An 18256-nucleotide genomic window follows, 5' to 3' on the forward strand; every position below is an offset into this window, starting at 1 on the left:
GTTTGATTTAATCTCATTTATTTATTTTTGCTTTTGTTACTTGTGCTTTTAGTGTCATATCCAAAAAAATTATTGCCAAGACAATGTCAAAGAGCTTTCCTTATGTTTTCTTCTCAGAGGTTCAGGTATTATGTTTAAGTCTTTAATCCATTTTGAATTAATTTTTTGTGAATGGTATAAAATAGGGGTCCAGTTTCATTCTTCTGTATGTGATTATCCAGTTTTCTCAATACCATTTATTGAAGAAAGAGTCCTTTCCCCATTGAGTATTCTTGCCTTCTTTTGTCAAATATTAGTTGTTTGTACATGTGAAGGTCTATTTCTGGGCTCTTGATTTTGTCCCATTAATCTATGTATCTGTTTTTATGCCAATGTCATACTGTCTGGATTATTATAGTTTTGTAATACAATTTGAAATCAGAAAGTGTGATGCTCCCAGCTTCAGTCATCATTCTTAGGATTGCTTTGGCTGTCTGGAGCCCTAAGTGATTCCATAAAGATTTTTGGATTGTTTTTCTATTTCTGTGAAAAATGCTGCTAGAATTTTGTTAGGAATTTCTTTGAACCGACAGATGGCTTTGAGTAGATATGAACATGTTAACAATATTTATTCTTCTAATCCGTTACATGGGATATCTTCCTATTCATTTATGCCTTCATTTTTTTTTTTTCATCAATGTCTTCCAGTTTTCAGTGTACAGGTCATTGTTCTTGTTTAAATTTTTAAGTATTTTATTGTTTTTGATGCTATTGTGAATGGGATCAATTCATTTATTTTTCAGATATTTTGTTGTTCATGTATAGGAATGCTAGTGATTTGTGCATGCTGGTTTTGTATCCTGCAAGTGGAATAGTTAGGATTTTTTATATATAAGATCATACCATTTGCAGCAGAGACAACTTTACTACTTTTCAATTTGGGTGCCTTTTATTTTTTTTTTCTTGCTTGATTGGTGTGGCTGGGATTTTCAGTACCATGTTTAATAATAGTGAGAGTGGTCACTTTTGTTTTTGTCTTGATGTTGGAGGAAAAGCTTTCAACTTTTTTTCAACTTTTTGAGCAAGATGTTGGCCGTTGGCTTATTATACATGTCCTTTATTATGTTGAAGTATATTTCTTCTATATCCAGTTTGTTGAGAGTTTTTATCATGAAAGGATGTTGGATTTTGTCAAATGCCTTTTCTGCTTCTATTGAGATGATCATGATTTTTTATCTTTTATTCTATTAATGTGATATATTACATTATGTATTCATATAATAATGAAACGATTTTGTATTTCAAGGATGAACCCCAGCTGATCATGGTGTACGGTCCTTTTAAAGTATTATTGAATTTAGTTTTCTAACATTTTCATGAAACTTTTTGCATCATGTTAAACAGGGATGTTGGCCTATAACCTTTTGTTTGTTTGTTTTTTAGTGTTTGTATCTAACTTTGGTATCAGGGTAATGCTGGTGTTGTAAAAAAATTTTGGAAGTGTTCCCTACTCTTCAATTCTTTGGAAGAATTTGAGGAATTAGTGTTAATTTTTCTTTAAATGTTTGGTAGACTTTACCAGGGAAACCACTTGGCCCAGGACTTTTTTTCTGTTCAGACTTTTTTGGTTATTGATTCAATCTCAATATTGGTTTGTTCTATTTTCACAATTCAGTCTTGGTAGGTTGTATGTTTCTAGAAACTTGTGTATTTCTCTGAGGTTATCCAGTTGGTTGGCATGTAATTATTCATAGTAGTCTCTTATAATCCTTTTTTTCATCTGTGGTTTCGGTTGTAATGTCTCCTTTTTCATTTCTGATTTTCTTTATTTTATTCTTTTTTTCTTAGTCAATGAAAAGTTTGTTTATTTTGTTTATCTTTTCAAAAAACTGCTCTTAATTTCATTTGACCTTTTCTATTGTTTTATGGTCTCCATTTATTTTTGCTGTGTTCTTTGTCATTTCTTTCCTTCTACTACATTTGGGTTTAGTTTGATCTTCTTTTTCTAGTTCCTTGAGGTATAAAGTTAGATTGCTTATTTGCAATCTTTCTTTTTTTCTTAATGTAGGCATTTATTGCTATAAACTTCCCTGTTTCAGTTGCTTTGCTGAATCTTATAAGTTTTGGTATTGTGTTTCCATTTTCATTTGTTTATATGTATATCTATATATATCTCCCTCTCTATATATACATGCATGTATATATATACATACGTATATATACATGCGTATATATATATATATATATATATATATATATATATTTGAGATTTCCCCTTCGATTTCTTCTTGACCCATTAATTGTTCAGGACTGTTTTGTTTAATTTCCACATATTTGTTAATTTTTCAGTTTTATTGCTACTTATTTCTAGTCTTAGACCACTGTGTTCAGAAAAGATACTTGGTATGATTTCAATCTTATTAAATTTATTAAGACATATTTTGTAACCCATCATATGATCTACCTCTGAAATTGCTTTTTCTACACTTGAGAAGAATGTGTATGTTGCTGCTTTTGGATACAGTGTTCTGTACATATCTTTTAGGTCCATTTGGCCTAAAGTATAATTCCAGTCCATGTTCATATTTATTTTTTGTCTGGATTATCCATTGTCAGGAGTAGGGTATTAAAGTCTCCAACTACTATTGTATTGTTAATTTCTCCCTTCAGATCTGTAGTATTTGCTTAATATATTTAGGTACCCTAATGTTGGGTGCATATATATTTATGATGATTGTATCCTTTTGATGAATCGACACCTTTATTGTTACATAATGACCTTCTTTGTCTACCGTTTCTAGCTTAAAGTCTGTTTTTTTTTTTTTTCTTATATAAGTATAGCTAACACTGCTCTCTTTTGGTTTCCACTTCATGGAAGATCTTTTTCCATCACTTCACTTTGAGACTGTGTGTGTTCCTAAATCTGAAGTGAGCCTCTTGGAGGCAGTGTTTATTTGGGTCTCATTTTTTTTAGCCACCCAGCCATTCAATGCCTTTTGATTGGATAATTGAATCTATTTAAATTTAAGTCCTTGCTTATTGGTAAGTACACTAATGTCATTTTATTAATCTGGCTCTTTTGTAGTTTCCTTGTTCTATTCTTCTTCTCTAGCTGTCCCCCTTTGATAATTAATGATTTTTCATAATGGAATGCTTTGATTTCCTACTCTTTATCTTTTGTGTATTTAGTGTAGGTTTTTTGTTCTGTGGTTGCTGTGAAGCTTACATAAAGCATTATGTATAAAAACAGTCTATTTTAAGCTGATAACTTTGATCACATACAAAAATTTACCATTTAGTCCCCTCTTTAAAGTGTTTGATGTCAGGTTTATCTTTTTTTATATTGTGTGTTTATTAACAAATTATTTTAGCTATAGTTATTTAACTGTCCTTTAACCTTTATACTAGAGTTAAGTGGTTAATGGGCTACCATATGAGCATATTAATATCTAATATTATGGTATTAGAATACTCTGAATTTGACTGTGTGCTTATTTTTATCAATTTGTTTATATTTTCATATGTTTTCATGTTAATAATCGCTGTTCTTTCAACTCAAAGAACTCACTTCAGGATTTCTTAATAAAATACGTCTATTGGTAATGACTCCCTCAGCACTGTTTGTATGGAATCTTCTTTTTTTCTCTTTAATTTCTGAAAGACAAATTTTCCAGATAGAGTATTCTTGGTTGACAGTTTTTTTTTTCTTTCAGCATTTTGACTATATCATATTTACTCTGTAATGGCCTATAAGATTTCTGCTGAGAAATCTAGTAGTCCAGTGGGGGTTCCATGGTAAGTTACAAACTTCTTTTCCCTGCTGCCTTTAAGATTTTTTTCTTTGATTTTTTTTTTTTTTTACAGTTTTACTATAATGTGTCTTGGAGAAGAGTTCTTTATTTGAGTTTGTTTGGTGACCTATACATTTCATAAACTTGGATGTCCAAATATCTCCCCAGATTTGGGAAGTTCTCAGTCATTATTTCCTTAAATAAGCTTTCAGCACCCTTTCCCCTCTGTTCTGCTTCTGGGACCCAAATAATTAGCAAATTGTTGCTCTTGCTGGTATCCTATAGATTATGTAGGCCTTCTTCATTATTTCTCATTCTTTTTTCTTTGTTCTTCTCCAGCGGAATAATTTAAAAGATCTTGTCTTCTGATTCACAGACTCTTTCTTCTGCTTGATCCATTCTTCTGTTGATTCTTCCTATTGCATTTTTCATTTCATTCACTGTATTCTTCAGCTTCAGAATTTTTGTTTGGTTCTTATTTATTATTTCTAACTCTTCGTTAAACTTCTCATTTTGTTTATGTATTATTTCCTGATTTTGTTGAATAGTCTTCCTGTATTTCTTATAGCTCACTGAGCTTCCCTGAAACAATTATTTTGAATTCTTTATCATAAATTGCAGATATTCATGTTTTCAGAGTTGGTTACTGAAAGATTATTATGGTCCTTGCTCGTGTCATGTTTCTTTGATTTTTCATGTTCCTCGAAGTCTTGTGTTGCTACCTTTGCATTGAATAACAATAACTTCCTCCAGTCTTTACTGACTGACTGGAGAGAAATGTCTTCTGTCCACCCTCTAGTTATTCTGCAACATTCTCAGACCTTCTCCAGATACATCTGATCCATGTTTCTTGCTCCCTCTTGTGGTAGAAATTCAAAACAAGCATTAAAAAAAAAATCAACTCTGCAATGCACCTATCTGGGTGCTGACAATCTCCCTCTCATTTTCCTAAGGGTGGAGCTAAAGGTCAAGTGTGTGGTGTCTTCTGGTCCTGAAGATTAGGGGCCACCTGTTTGCATGTGCTCACCAGTCATCTTGCAAAGCTCAATTGTATCAGCCACAGGGTTGGGGTGTGAGTTAGATGTGCAGACTGCTGGTGGTGCCTATGGGCCAACTGACAAAATCTGTTAGTGAAGTGTCCGTAGTGATTGTGGGTTGGCTTTTTGATGGAGTCTGTGACACAGTAGGATCCCCATGTCCCATTAATCCCCCGTGAGAATCTTATCCACTGCTTTCAGCTACCTCCCTACCCCAAACTCATGCAACTCATGACTTAATACTTTGGATGTGACAAGAAAGAAATGGGCCTCTTGGGCAGTTTCCTGCACAGCTGGAGAGCTAGGCACTTACTCATATGTTCTTACTTTCCCTTGCAGGAGAAATCATGGGCCAAGAAAATCTCTTCTGGCATTGAACTGTGCTGCCTTGGTAGAGGGGTGATGTGTTGAACTGTTTCTCTTCTCCAGTGCGTACAAACTTATATAATTTTGCTTTACTGGTGTGCTAGAACTTCTCTGCTAGAAACTTGACTTCACAAAGGATCTCTCATTTGTGGGTGGTTGTCTGAGACAGTGTTCCCCAGATCTCCTGGAGTGCAGTCAAGAGGGGCTAGAGCCAGGATTGAGGTTGATATACCTATTACTCAATGCAGGGCCAGGGAGTACTTCTCCTGGGTACTTTGGCATGTGGCGTTGCATCTAACATCTCTTATAAGGTACTTTTGTCTGTGGATGGATGCCAAATTATCGTTGCGAGAGGATATGAGCAAGGGGCATCTTTTTTGGCCATTTGCTGATGTCACTACTGAAGCCAGTTTTAGTTAGCTAAATATTTGCTGAATATTTACTTTATCTCCACCAGGTTGACAGTTTGTGATGGAGTAGAGATTAAGTAGACTTAAGTGTCAGGGAGGCTGCAGTGTGCAAAGCCATAACAAAATAAGAGAACATTTATTCTTAATTTCAGTACATGATAGAAATGTGGACCCCCAAAAGGGTATTTGTAAATGTTTGCTATGTCAGCATTTTTTATATGTAGGGAATTGGTTCCATGTGTATTAAAATATTTGGATCACTCCAACTCAAAAGGAAGGAGAAAACCATAAAATGGGTGATCTAGGCAATTAATAAGGTTTTTACAAGTTCTTTTTTTAAGTTTATATATTTATATAAATAATATATTTATTATATTTATAAATATTTATATATTATATATATTATATATAGTTATATTTATTTATATATTATATATTTATATTTATAAACATTTATGTATTTATTTTGAAAGAGAGAGAGTGTGTGAGCAGAAGAGGGGCAGAAAGAGGGGAGAGAGAGAATCCCAAGCAGGCTCCATGTTGTCAGCACAGATCCTGCCACAGGGCTTAATCTCACACACTATGAGATCATGACCTGAGCCAAAATCAAGATTTGGATTCAACTGACTGAGGCACCCAGGTGCCAATAAAAGTTAATTCTTGATGTAGTAAAACCATACCCATCCATACTAGCCAATTGGTATCACAAGCAATGATAAAATCTGTATATGTATACAAATCTACTTGGGCTCACTATGCAAGGTTATTTCTAGTGTCAATGACAATGGCAGAATATGAGAGTGAAGGGCATGAGCATCTTCAGCTTACTAGATATCACCAAATCGCTCTCAAAAGTTGTACTGATTTACACTCTTATCTTAAATATGAGTTGTCATTTTCTTGCATGTTTGTAAATGTTTGCCAATCTGAAAATGTGAAATGATATCTCACTGTTATAATTTGTATTTACTGGAGACAAATGAGGTTGAACAACTTTTGTTTTCTATTGGCAGTTTTGCACATGGCTCCTATCTCCTGATCATTTTTCTTTTTAAGTTTTTTTTCATGTTTATTTATTTATTGGGAGGGGAGGCAGGGAAAGAGGGAGAGAGAATCTCAAGCAGCTAATAGTGCAGAGTCCAATGCAGGGTTCGGTCTCACAAACTGTGAGATGGAGAGCTGAGCCAAAATCAAGAGTTGGATGCTCTACTGACTGAGACACTCAGGGGTCGCTGATCATTTTTTCTTTAAAATTTTTTACTGAGGGATAATTGATACACAGTGATATATTAGTTTCAGCAGTGAAACATACTGAATTGACAATTTCATACGTTACTCATGCTCATGACAATAAGGGTGGTTACCTTTTTTTGTCCTATTTTTTATTTTGGGGGGGATGTTGAATTGTATAAGTTCTTTTTATATTTTGGATATATATTTATATATATTAGGATACATCCTAATCAAATGTATCATTTGTAAATATTTTCTCCTATTCATTAGGTAGCCTTTTTGTTTTGTTGATGATTTCATTTGCTGTGCAAAAGCTTTTTATATGGAGGTAGTCCTTATAGTTTACTTTTGCTTTTGTTTCTCTTTCCTGAGAAGACATATCCATGACTATGTTGCCAAGGCCAATGCCCAAGAGATCACTGCCTTTGTTTTGTTTGTTTGTTTGTTTGTTTGTTTTTTTACGAGTTTTATGTTTTCAAGTCTCACAATTAGGTTCTTAATCCATTTTTGGTTTATTTTTGTGTATGTTGCAACAATGTGGTCCAGTTTCATTCTTTTTCATGTAGCTTTCTAGTTTTCTCAATACCATTTGTTGAAAAGACTGTCTTTTCCCCATTGTATATATTTGGCTCCTTTATCATGGATTAATTGGCCATATAGGTGTGGGTTTATTTCTGGGCTATCATATTCCATTTATCTAGAAGTCTGTTTTTGTGCCAGTACCATGTTGTTTTGATTACTACAGCTTTCTAATATATCTTCAAATCCAGAATTGTGATGCATCCAGCTTTGCTTTTCTTTCTCAAGATTGCTTTGGCTATTCGAGGTCTTTTGTGTTTTCATACAAATTTTAGTATTGTATATTTCAGTTCTGTGAAAGATGCTACTTCTCTGAAAGGTGTATTTTGATAGGGATTGCATTGAATCTATAGATTGCTTTGGGTAGTATGGACATTTAACAGTATTAATTCTTCCAATACATGAGCATGATATGTTTTTTATTTGTTTATGTTGTCTTTGATTTCTTTTATCAATGTCTTCTAGTTTTCAGAGTATAGGTCTTTTTTACCCCTTTGGTTAAATTTATTCCTACGTATTTTATTCTTTTTGAGCAACTGCAAATGGGATTGCTTTCTTTTTTTTTTTTTTTTTTTTTTAATTTTTTTTTTTCAACGTTTATTTATTTTTGGGACAGAGAGAGACAGAGCATGAACGGGGGAGGGGCAGAGAGAGAGGGAGACACAGAATCGGAAACAGGCTCCAGGCTCTGAGCCATCAGCCCAGAGCCCGACGTGGGGCTCGAACTCACGGACCGCGAGATCGTGACCTGGCTGAAGTCGGACGCTTAACCGACTGCGCCACCCAGGCGCCCGGGATTGCTTTCTTAATTTCACTTTCCAATAGTTCATTATTAGTGTATAAAAACACAATAGATTTGTGTATTAATTTTGTATCCATCAACTTTACTGAATTGATTTACTACTTCTAATAGTTTTTTGGTAGAGTCTTTAGGGTTTTTTATGTATAGTGTCATGTCACTATCTGCAGCTAGTGACAATTTTACTTCTTCCTTGCCAATTTGGCTGCCTTTTTTTTTTTTTTCATTTTCTTGTCTGATTGTTGTGGCTAGGACTTCCAGTATTATGTTGGATAAAAGTGGTGGACATCCCTGTCTTATTCCTGACTTAGAGAGAAGGCTGTCAGTTTTTCACCACTGAGTATGATTTTAGCATTAAGTTTTTCAGATGTGGACTTCATTGAGATGTTTCTGTAAACCTAGTTTGTTGAGGGTGTTTATCACTAATGGATGTTGTATTTTGTCAAATACTTTTTCGGCATCAATTGAGATTATCATATAGTTTTTATCCTTCCTCTTGTTAATGTGATGTACCATATTGATTGATTTGCAAATATTGAGCTACCCTTGCATCCCTAGAATAAATCTCACTTGATTATGGTGAGTGAATCTTTTAATGTATTGTTGAATTGGGTTTGCTAATATTTTGTTGAGAGTTTTTGAGTCTATGCTCATCAGAGATATTGGCCTATAGTTTTTTGGTTTTTTTTTTGTACTATCTCTGTCTTGTTTTGGTATCAGAGTAATGCTGACTTCATACAATGAGGTTAAAAGTTTTCCTTTCTCTTCTATTTTTTTGTAATAGTTTGAGAAAAATAGGTATTAACTCTTCTTTAATGTTTGGTAGAATTCACCTGTGATGCCATCTGGTCCTAGACTTTTATTTGTTGGGAGTTTTTTGATTACTAATTCAATTTTATTACTAGTAATTAGTCTGTTCAACTTTTCTATCTTTTCCTGATTCAGCTTTGGGGAATTGTTAGTTTCTAGAAATTTACCCATTTTTTTTAGGGTTGCCAATTTGTTGGCATATAATTTTTTGCAGTAGTTTCATAATTTTTTGTAATTCTGTGGTATAGATGGCTATTTCTCCTCCTTCATTTAAAAAAATTTTCTTAAACATTTATTTATTTTTGAGACAGAGAGAGACAGAGCATGAACGGGGGAGGGGCAGAGAGAGAGGGAGACACAGAATCGGAAACAGGCTCCAGGCTCTGAGCCATCAGCCCAGAGCCCAACGCGGGGCTCGAACTCACGGACCGCAAGATCGTGACCTGGCTGAAGTCGGACGCTTAACCGACTGCGCCACCCAGGCTCCCCTCCTCCTTCATTTTTTATTTTATTTGCGTTCTTTCTTTTTTCTTTTTTTCTTTTTTCTTTTTCTTTTTTGATGAGCCTTAGCTGTAAGGTTTTATCAATTTTGGTTTTCTTTTCAAAGAACTAGTTCTTGATTTCACTGATCCTTTTTGATTAGTCTCCCCTTTCATTTATTTCCACTCTAATCTTTTTTTTTTCTACTTGATTTGAGCTTAACTTGTTCTTTTTTTTTTTTTTCTATCTGTTTTAGGTGTAGGCTAGGTTGTTTATACTATATTCTTTTTATTCCTTGAGGTAGGCTTGTATCACTATAAACTTCCCCTTTAGGACTGTTTTTGCTATGCATATAGATTTTAGACCATTGTATTTTCATTTCCATTTGTTTCCATGTATCTTTTGTTTTTCCTGTGATTTTTTTTTTTTCAACGTTTATTTATCTTTGGGACAGAGAGAGACAGAGCATGAACGGGGGAGGGGCAGAGAGAGAGGGAGACACAGAATCGGAAACAGGCTCCAGGCTCTGAGCCATCAGCCCAGAGCCTGACGCGGGGCTCGAACTCATGGACCGCGAGATCGTGACCTGGCTGAAGTCGGACGCTTAACCAACTGCGCCACCCAGGCGCCCCTCCTGTGATTTTTTTATGGACCCTTGAGTTGATTAATAGCATGTTGTTTGGCCTCCATGTGTTTGTGTTTGTTCCAGTTTTTTTTTCCTTGTAATTTATTTCTAGTTTTATACAATTTTGATCAGAAAAGATGCTTGATATGATTTCAGTGTTCATCAACTTATTGAGACCTGTCTTGTGACCCAAAATATGATCTCTCCTGGAGAATGTTCCATGTGTGCTTGAAAAGAATGAATTCTTCTGTTTTTGGATGGAAGATTCTGTATGTATCTGTTAGGTCCATCTGGTCTAATTTGTCATTTAAAGCCAGTGTTTCTTTTTTGATTTTTTTGTCTGGATAATCTGTTCATTGATGTAAATGAGGTATTAAAGTCTCCTACTGTCACTTTATTTACTGTCAGTTTTTGCCTTTGTGTCTGTTACTATTTGCTTCATGTGTTTAGGTGCTCCTATGTTTGGTGCATAGATATTTACAATGTTATATTTTCTTGTTGGATTGATCCCTCTATCATTATGTAATGCCTTTCTTTATCTCTTGATACAGTATTTGCTTTATTATTTAAAAAAAATTTTAACGATTATTCATTTTTGGGAGACAGAGACAGAGTGTGAGCAGAGGATGGGCAGAGAGAGAGGGAGACACAGAATCTGAAGCAGACTCCAGTCTCCAAGCTGTCAGCACAGAGCCTGACACAGGGCTCAAACTCGTGAACAGTGAGATCATGACCTGAACCAAAGTCGGACACTTTACCGACTGAGCCACCCAGGCACCCCGCTGTATTTTTTTTTAATGTTTATTTATTTTTGAGAGAGAGAGAGTGCAATCAGGGGAGGGGTAGAGAGAGGGAGGCAGATGATCTGAGGCAGGCTCCACACTGCCAACACAGAGCCTGATCTGGGACTCGAACTCACAAATTGTGAGATCATGACCTGAGCCAAAAACTAGAGTCGGATGCTCAACCGACCAAGCCACCCAGGCACCCCCAGAGAGTCTTTGTTTTAATGTCTACTTTGTCTGATATAAATATTGCTACCCCAGCTTTTATTTTTTTCGCCGGCTTTTGTTTATGGACTATCTTTTTCGGTTACTTCACTTTCAGTCTCTGTCTTTAGGTCTGAAGTGAATATTTGATAAGCAGCATATAGATGGATGCTGTTTTTTTATCCATTCAGTCACCCTATGTCTTTTGATTGGAACATTTAGTCTATTTATATTTACAGTAAATTTATATTTACTGTATGTTTTTACTGCTATTTTGTTAATTGTTTTCTGGTTGTTTTTGTAGTTTTTCTCTATTTTTTCTTCCTTTGCTCTCTTCCCTTTGTGGTTTGATGGCTTTCTGTAGTGTTAAGTTTGGTTTCCTATTTATTTTTTGTGTATCTGTTGTAAGTTTTTGATTTATGGTTACTATTAGGTTCATATGTAACATCTTATGTGGATAGCGGGCTATAGTATGTTCACAGTCACTTAAATTTTACACATTTTAAAGGCACTAGATTTTTATTCCCCTCTCCACATTTTATGTAGATGAGATCACATTTTATGTTTTTCTTATTTTATGTCTCCCTTGTTTAACTTTTGTAGAATATAATTGATTATATAACTTAAGTGTTTTAACCTTCATATTAGCTTTGCAAATGATTAATCTATTACCTTTACCGTGTGTAGCTTTCACCCATGAAATTTTTCTTTTGTAATTTTTGTCTAGTGAAGGCCTGTCCTTCTGCTTAAAGAATTCCCTTTAACATTTTTTGTAAGGATAATTTAGTGGTGATTAATTCCATTAATTTTTGTGTGGGGAACTCTTTATCTCTCCTTCAATTCTGAATGATAATCTTGTGAGGTACAAATGTTCTTGGCTGTAGGTTTTTTCCTTTTAGCACTTTGAATATGTATGCCACTTCCATCTAGCCTGCAAAGTTTCTGCTGAGAAGTCAGCTGATAGCCTTATGGGGTTTCCCTTGTATGTAACTGTGTTCTCTTGCTGCTTTTAAGTTGTATCATACTTTCTTCCATTTTAATTATTATGTGTTCTAGTGTGGACCTCTTAGGTTCATAGTAGGGGCTTTCTGTGCTTCCTGGACCTGGATGCTTGTTTCCTTTTTCAGATTAGGGAAGTATTCAGCTATTATTTTTTCAAATAAATTTTCTGCCTCTTTCTCACTTCTGGGATTCGTATAATGTGAATATTATTACATTGATGTTGCAGGGATCCTTTAACCTATTCTCACTTTTTGTTATTCATTTTTCTTTTTGTTCAGTTTGATTCCTTTCCATAATCCTGTCTCCAAGATTGCTAATCCTTTCCTCTGCATCCTGGAATCTGTTGTTTTCTCCTAGTACATTCTTTATTTTAGTTATTGAATTCTTCAGTTCTAACAGGTCCTTTTTTATATTTTATGTATATTTTTGTTGATTTTTCACTGAATTTGTTAATTTTTTCCCCTCAAGTCCAATGATTATTTTAAGGACTATGACTTTGAACTCTTCGTCAGGCATATTGCTTATCTCCATTTCATTTAGCTCTTTTGCTGTGTTTTTGTCTTGTTCTTTCATTTGTGACAATTCCTTTATCTCCTCAATTTCTCTCTTTATGTTTGTTTCTATGTATCAGGTAGGCCAGGTATATCTCCTGGTCTTTAAAAAGTAGTGGCCTTGTGTAGAAGAGGTCCTGTGGTGCCACATAGCACACGTCGCTCTTGTCACTACAACCAGGTGCTCCAGAGGTATTCCCATGTGGGCTGTGTGCACCATTCTGTTATGGCAGAGTCAAGATTGCCTTTAGCACAGGTGGTTGCGTTGATCTGCTTTGCCTGCTGAAGGTGCACTGTCAGGGTTTGCTCCCCATGCTACTGATAGGCCCAGTTGTGCCCACCACAGCCTCATTGGTGGGCATGACCAGTACTCATCCTAGCTGTTGCAGTTAGGCGGCCAAGTAACTGCAGGCACACCAAAGGGCAGGGCTTGCTCCTTGCCCAACTATCTAAGAAATCTGGTTGCAGGAGTTGTTGTCACACTTGTATTTGGTAATATCTCCCCACCTACCCAGGGCAGAAGTAATTTTAGAATGGCATAGGTCCAGCATAGGCTGCCCCCTGGGTGTGGCAGGGCAGGAGATATCTTGTAGGGATAGGCCGGTTAGTTGGGTGGAGTGGGTCTACGAGGGAATGTTGGGATGGGGCAGGTAGTGCTAGCAAGGTAGATGGAGAGTGTTAGCATTGGCTCCTGGCTATCTAGGGTGGGGGAGGGGAAGATAAATGGTGTCTGCCAGTACTTTTGTTCCCAGAGAAATCTCCTACAGATCCCTGCCCCTCTAGTGCAAGTTCTAACATTAGTTAATAAATCTTCAAGTATATCTGAGGCAGTTTTCAAAATGCTGCTTCTATGCGGTGTCTCCTGCCAAGTTATTTAATATGCTGGCTCTTTAAGGGTGGGGTCTTGGTTTCCTATTGCCCTCAGGCTTTCCTGCATTTAAGCCTGCTGATTTTTAAAGCTCCTAGAGTTAAGCCCCCTGGTTTTTCAAAGCAAGACATTATGGAGACTTGTCCTCCCAGTGTGGGTCCCCAGGGCTGGGGATGCCCAGAGTGGGGGGTATGATCTTCTTGCTTCTCGATGCTTATGATGTCCCTCTCATTTGTGGTTAGTCACTCCAGAGGTTTAGTTCCCAACCACACATCTCTTCCCCTCCTACCTTTTCGGGTGGTCTTCTCCCTAGGACTAGCTGTGGAAGATTTGTTCTGCCAGTGTGCAGGTCATTTTCAGATTTAGTTGCATAGATGTGTCTATTGACTTGGTGTGTCTGTGGGACAAGTTGAGCTCAGGATCTTTCTACTCAAGAGGCTCTCTGTTTGTCATTTTTCTATTAGGGTATTTGTCTTTTTATTATTGATTTAGTATAATTCTTTATGAATTAAATTTCTGTAAAAAATTACATCAACTGTAATTGATGTAACTGTAATGTGTTATAAGACCATATGAAAATTGGGAGCGTGTATGGAGAAAACATTCTCCTTTTTCACCGTAGCAGACACTGTTGGTTGACAGCCTGGTATCTATGACCCTCTTCTATAGATGATGATATATTATCTACTAGTTGCTTTCTCATTTTTCATTCTACCTTTCTTTCTTACCAGCACACCTGATTTAAATGGAGGTGCAAATGAATTTGTCTAAAAAGCTACTTCCTGGTTCTCTTTGTAGAATAGACAAACATGAGACATAATGCTCTTCTATGGGATAGGAATTGCTGTGTAGAATTCTGGAAAAACTCCTTTAGAGGGGACAAACTTAACTGGAATATATGTTTGAATTTCATCCTACTTACCCTTCCTGCCTGCAACATGGCCTCAGTGATAGGAGATGGTGGAAAGGCATTACTCTGACCCTGAGGTGAAAGATACACCCTGAAAATGGAGATCAAAAATAAGGGAACTAAAGTAATAAAGGTTTTGTAGAGGGGCTGCATTTTTCCTAGACTGTCAACTTTAAAATTTCTTGCTGCGGAAAAAATTCCTAATGGATTAAAAACCCATTCCATAGTGTTGCTGTTACATGTAGTCTAGCACAATTTTTAACTGATAAAGGGGCTATAAGAACTTTGATTTTGTTTAAGGTGGCAAGAAAGTCCTATGCCACCATAAATTACTTCCTAAGAAAATTTTTAACATTTTACATCATATATTCAAATTAGATTTCTCCGAAAGAGAATAGACAATATGTTAGTCCAAAATATCTTAATATTGATGAAATGTGAGATCGGGTTCCTTCCAGTAAATGTTGCCTTTTGTTTTTTGTTTTTTGTTTTTGGAATATTTGATTGGAGGGATAAACTCAAGGACAGGTCTACAGAGGGGGCTTAAGTCACAAGTGACAACCCAGAGTTGTCAGAGGTGGGGATATTGCAGAAAACAAAACAGGTAAAATTCCTGCTTTTCTGAAACTTAGGCTTGTACTTTTGGGAGAGAGACTATTAATAGACCTCTGATTACATAAAATGGGGAATGGTAAATTAAATGAAGAAAAATTAGGCAGAATAAGGGGACTGCAAGTTCGGAATGCTTGGAGGTTGTCAGAGAGGTGGCTCCCTCTTAGGTAGACTTGTCAGTAAGGCTTTCCTCATGAGAGGATTGTAGAGCATCTGCATGAAGTGAGGAAATAAACCACAGGCCAGCTGTGTGGCAGAACTGTTCCAGGCAGAGGGACTACCCAGTGCAAAGACCTCTAGATCAGTGAGGAGCAAAGGAAGCATAAGAGAGAATAGGTGAGGGGGGAGAACAAGCTTGGGGACGACACCATGTTGGCCCTGTTAAAGACCTTTCATTATTTTGAGACCTAAATATGTATATTTAAATGTAAATACAAATATATAAATATATATGTATATAATGTCACCTATAATGTATAAAGTGCATGGCAGATAGCTTGCACCTTACAGAGGAAAGTGTTTAATAAATTTTTATATCTGACATACCAATATTCTTTGAACTACATGTAGATCAGCATTTGTTGTATGACAGTGTGTGAGTTTCTAAGAAGTGTCTCCTTTATTTCTGTGAATTTAAAGGAAATGTATTCCCTGTGCCACCTCCACTGGCTGGGTCCAACATTGTGAGCCGATGGTTCGTGAGCAGAGCATAGCTATGTTACAGCCCCACTCCTGTCCTTGGTGTTCACAATTGGCATGATCCCACAGGGTGGCCTTGGCAAGGACTCTGCCTTGATCATTTTATTTCTAGCCCTTACTATAATTTGCAGTTCTAAAATAATGGACATAGAATAAATTTATAGATGTCTCAGGTTGTTACATGAGTTTACTTATTTGAAGATCCCATCAGTTGTGTATCATCTTATTTTTCCTGAAAGTATTTTTAAGAATGATGTGTGAACATCAGCAGAGTAGTCATATAATTTTTTTTTTCCATTCAAGTGTTTTTTTTTTTTTCCTCAAGAATGTGAATGAGGTTTTACACATCTTCCTGACTTCTTTGTCAGTGAAATAATAGATGGGGGAGCCAGGTGACAAAGCATTCTTTCTTTACTTCTGTTTCTTCCCTTTAGTTCCAGGATATCTTTCCTTTTCTTACATCAGGTAGTTATTATCAGACCCTGGTAATAGTTCCACTAGTCCCTTCTTGAAACATCATTTAAATTTTAGTGCCACGTTTGAATTATACAAGCATTTTAAACTCAAGGAAGATGTAGAGATTGTAAATTCCCATGATGTGAGGTTCTTCCTTTCACCATGATTAATACTTGCAGCAGGAAGGATGGAATAAAGAATATTGTGCATGCTGGAATTTTACAGTCACTCGTGTACCCTGGGGGGTGGAAGTTGCAAGGAAGCTCAGATTCCTGTTCTCTTTATATATACATCAATTTTTTTTTGAAAAAAAAAAAAAGTTCAATAGGTCCAGGGAAGAGATTACTGAGTCTGCTCAGTCCTGCTGGTGTATGCCTGCTGAGCTGGGGTAGAGGGTCACACAGCTATCCTTGCCATGCTCCAAGGAGGAGGCCTGCTGTGGCTAAAGTATATGTTCTTATTAAATATATATCATGATGTACCTCTGTTGATATTGCTAAACTTCTACCATAAAAAGAGTTGCGTATAAACAACAGAGCTAAATTCAGGTTTCCTCAGGAACCTTAGCATTAAAACTTGCTTAATAGAATATTAACCTAAGAGGTAGTTCTTTTATATATTTTTTTGTTGTTGTTGTTTTGTTTTGTTTTGTTTTGTTTTTTTGGCCCAGACACAAGTACACAGTGCAATTTTAAGTATTTGTAACATTATGGTAAACTACATTGAGAACATACAGTTTTATGCTGTCAGTTACATTGACCAAACCTTGGTTTCCTTATTAAGAATAGTATAACCAAAATTCTCACAGCTTTCTGCCAATTTGTAGGAATGTCTTTGTTCCTATACAAATATTCAATTTTCTTAGAAGGGGAAACAATAAGAGCAACCTAACTTGTTATTTGCTGTGTATGTAACGAGCTCAGATGGTACATTGTGAGTTCTGTTGCCTCAAATCTAGCTTAAGTAACATTATTTATTTATGGAATGGTTGTTTCTAATATAGGCAAATGAAAGTGGTTCTGTTAAATCTAAATTTTTTTAATGGAACTACTATGTAACACAGTGTGACATTGACTTACTACAGCATATATTTCTGATTCTAGATTCAAGAGTCAATATATTCTAACGTAACTGCAAAGCTCTAAGGCACTGTAATGCCAATGGATATATAAATAGGTGATATTCATCTTTATATATTTTAGTGTTTTCAGAGAAAAGCATTGAAACCATAAAAAGTGAAAATTATCCACAGAATAATGTGAATGAATTAATATTATCTACAGGGTTTCTGACTTGTATATAATGCTGATGTTTACGTGAGTCTTTAAAAAAGACCACCATTTAGAATTACCATCGTTAAGATTAAATCTTGCTTAGATGATGGGTTATCCATCCCTGGCATATTAGCCATTTACTTCTAAGATGAAGCTATTTTATTCCTTGTCATCACATAGCCATAAAAATTGCAGGCAGTCAGAAGTTAGCAATGGCTGCTTCACAGACCCACAGCAATACTTAGTAACAGATTTTCAAAGCAGTTCAAAGAGTCCAGTTTCCATCTGTGTTTGGTGAAGGGTGCACAAACCTTGAGGCCATCTGAAAACTCAGCTTCATCTCTAACACTTGGAATAACAAAGGTGTTATTTTTCAAAGCTGCATTCTTCCCTCCTGGGGTGGCTGTGCAGATTCAGTTCAGGGAAGGTGGGAAACTTCAGAGCAGGTATTCTCCTTCTAGACTTTGCCTCCTTCAGGGAGTTCCTTTGAGGGTGTCACAATGGTGGCCTCCTGAATATGGGTTATTGCCAATAGAGGCCAAGAGTTAATGAACCTTATAGACAAATACCTTCTGATTTTCTGAGCAAAATATCTGTGTAGAACCAGCATCTCCTTTCTTCCAGAGTGGGAGTGCTATTTAATCAGAAGAAAGTAGAGGGTGCTCTCTGCCCACATTATACTGAGGAATGCAGCACGAACATCAAAACTCCATTTCATTCAGCTACATTTCTAAAACTAAGGCTGCAAATGTTGGGAAAGAGATGGTTGAATGTCCTTGTCTTTGG

This window comes from Lynx rufus, unplaced genomic scaffold (assembly GCF_022079265.1).
Source record: "Lynx rufus isolate CCGP_SWC_20201006 ecotype Redwood Valley unplaced genomic scaffold, mLynRuf1.p SCAF_5, whole genome shotgun sequence".
In the NCBI taxonomy this organism is placed as follows: Eukaryota; Metazoa; Chordata; class Mammalia; order Carnivora; family Felidae; genus Lynx; species Lynx rufus.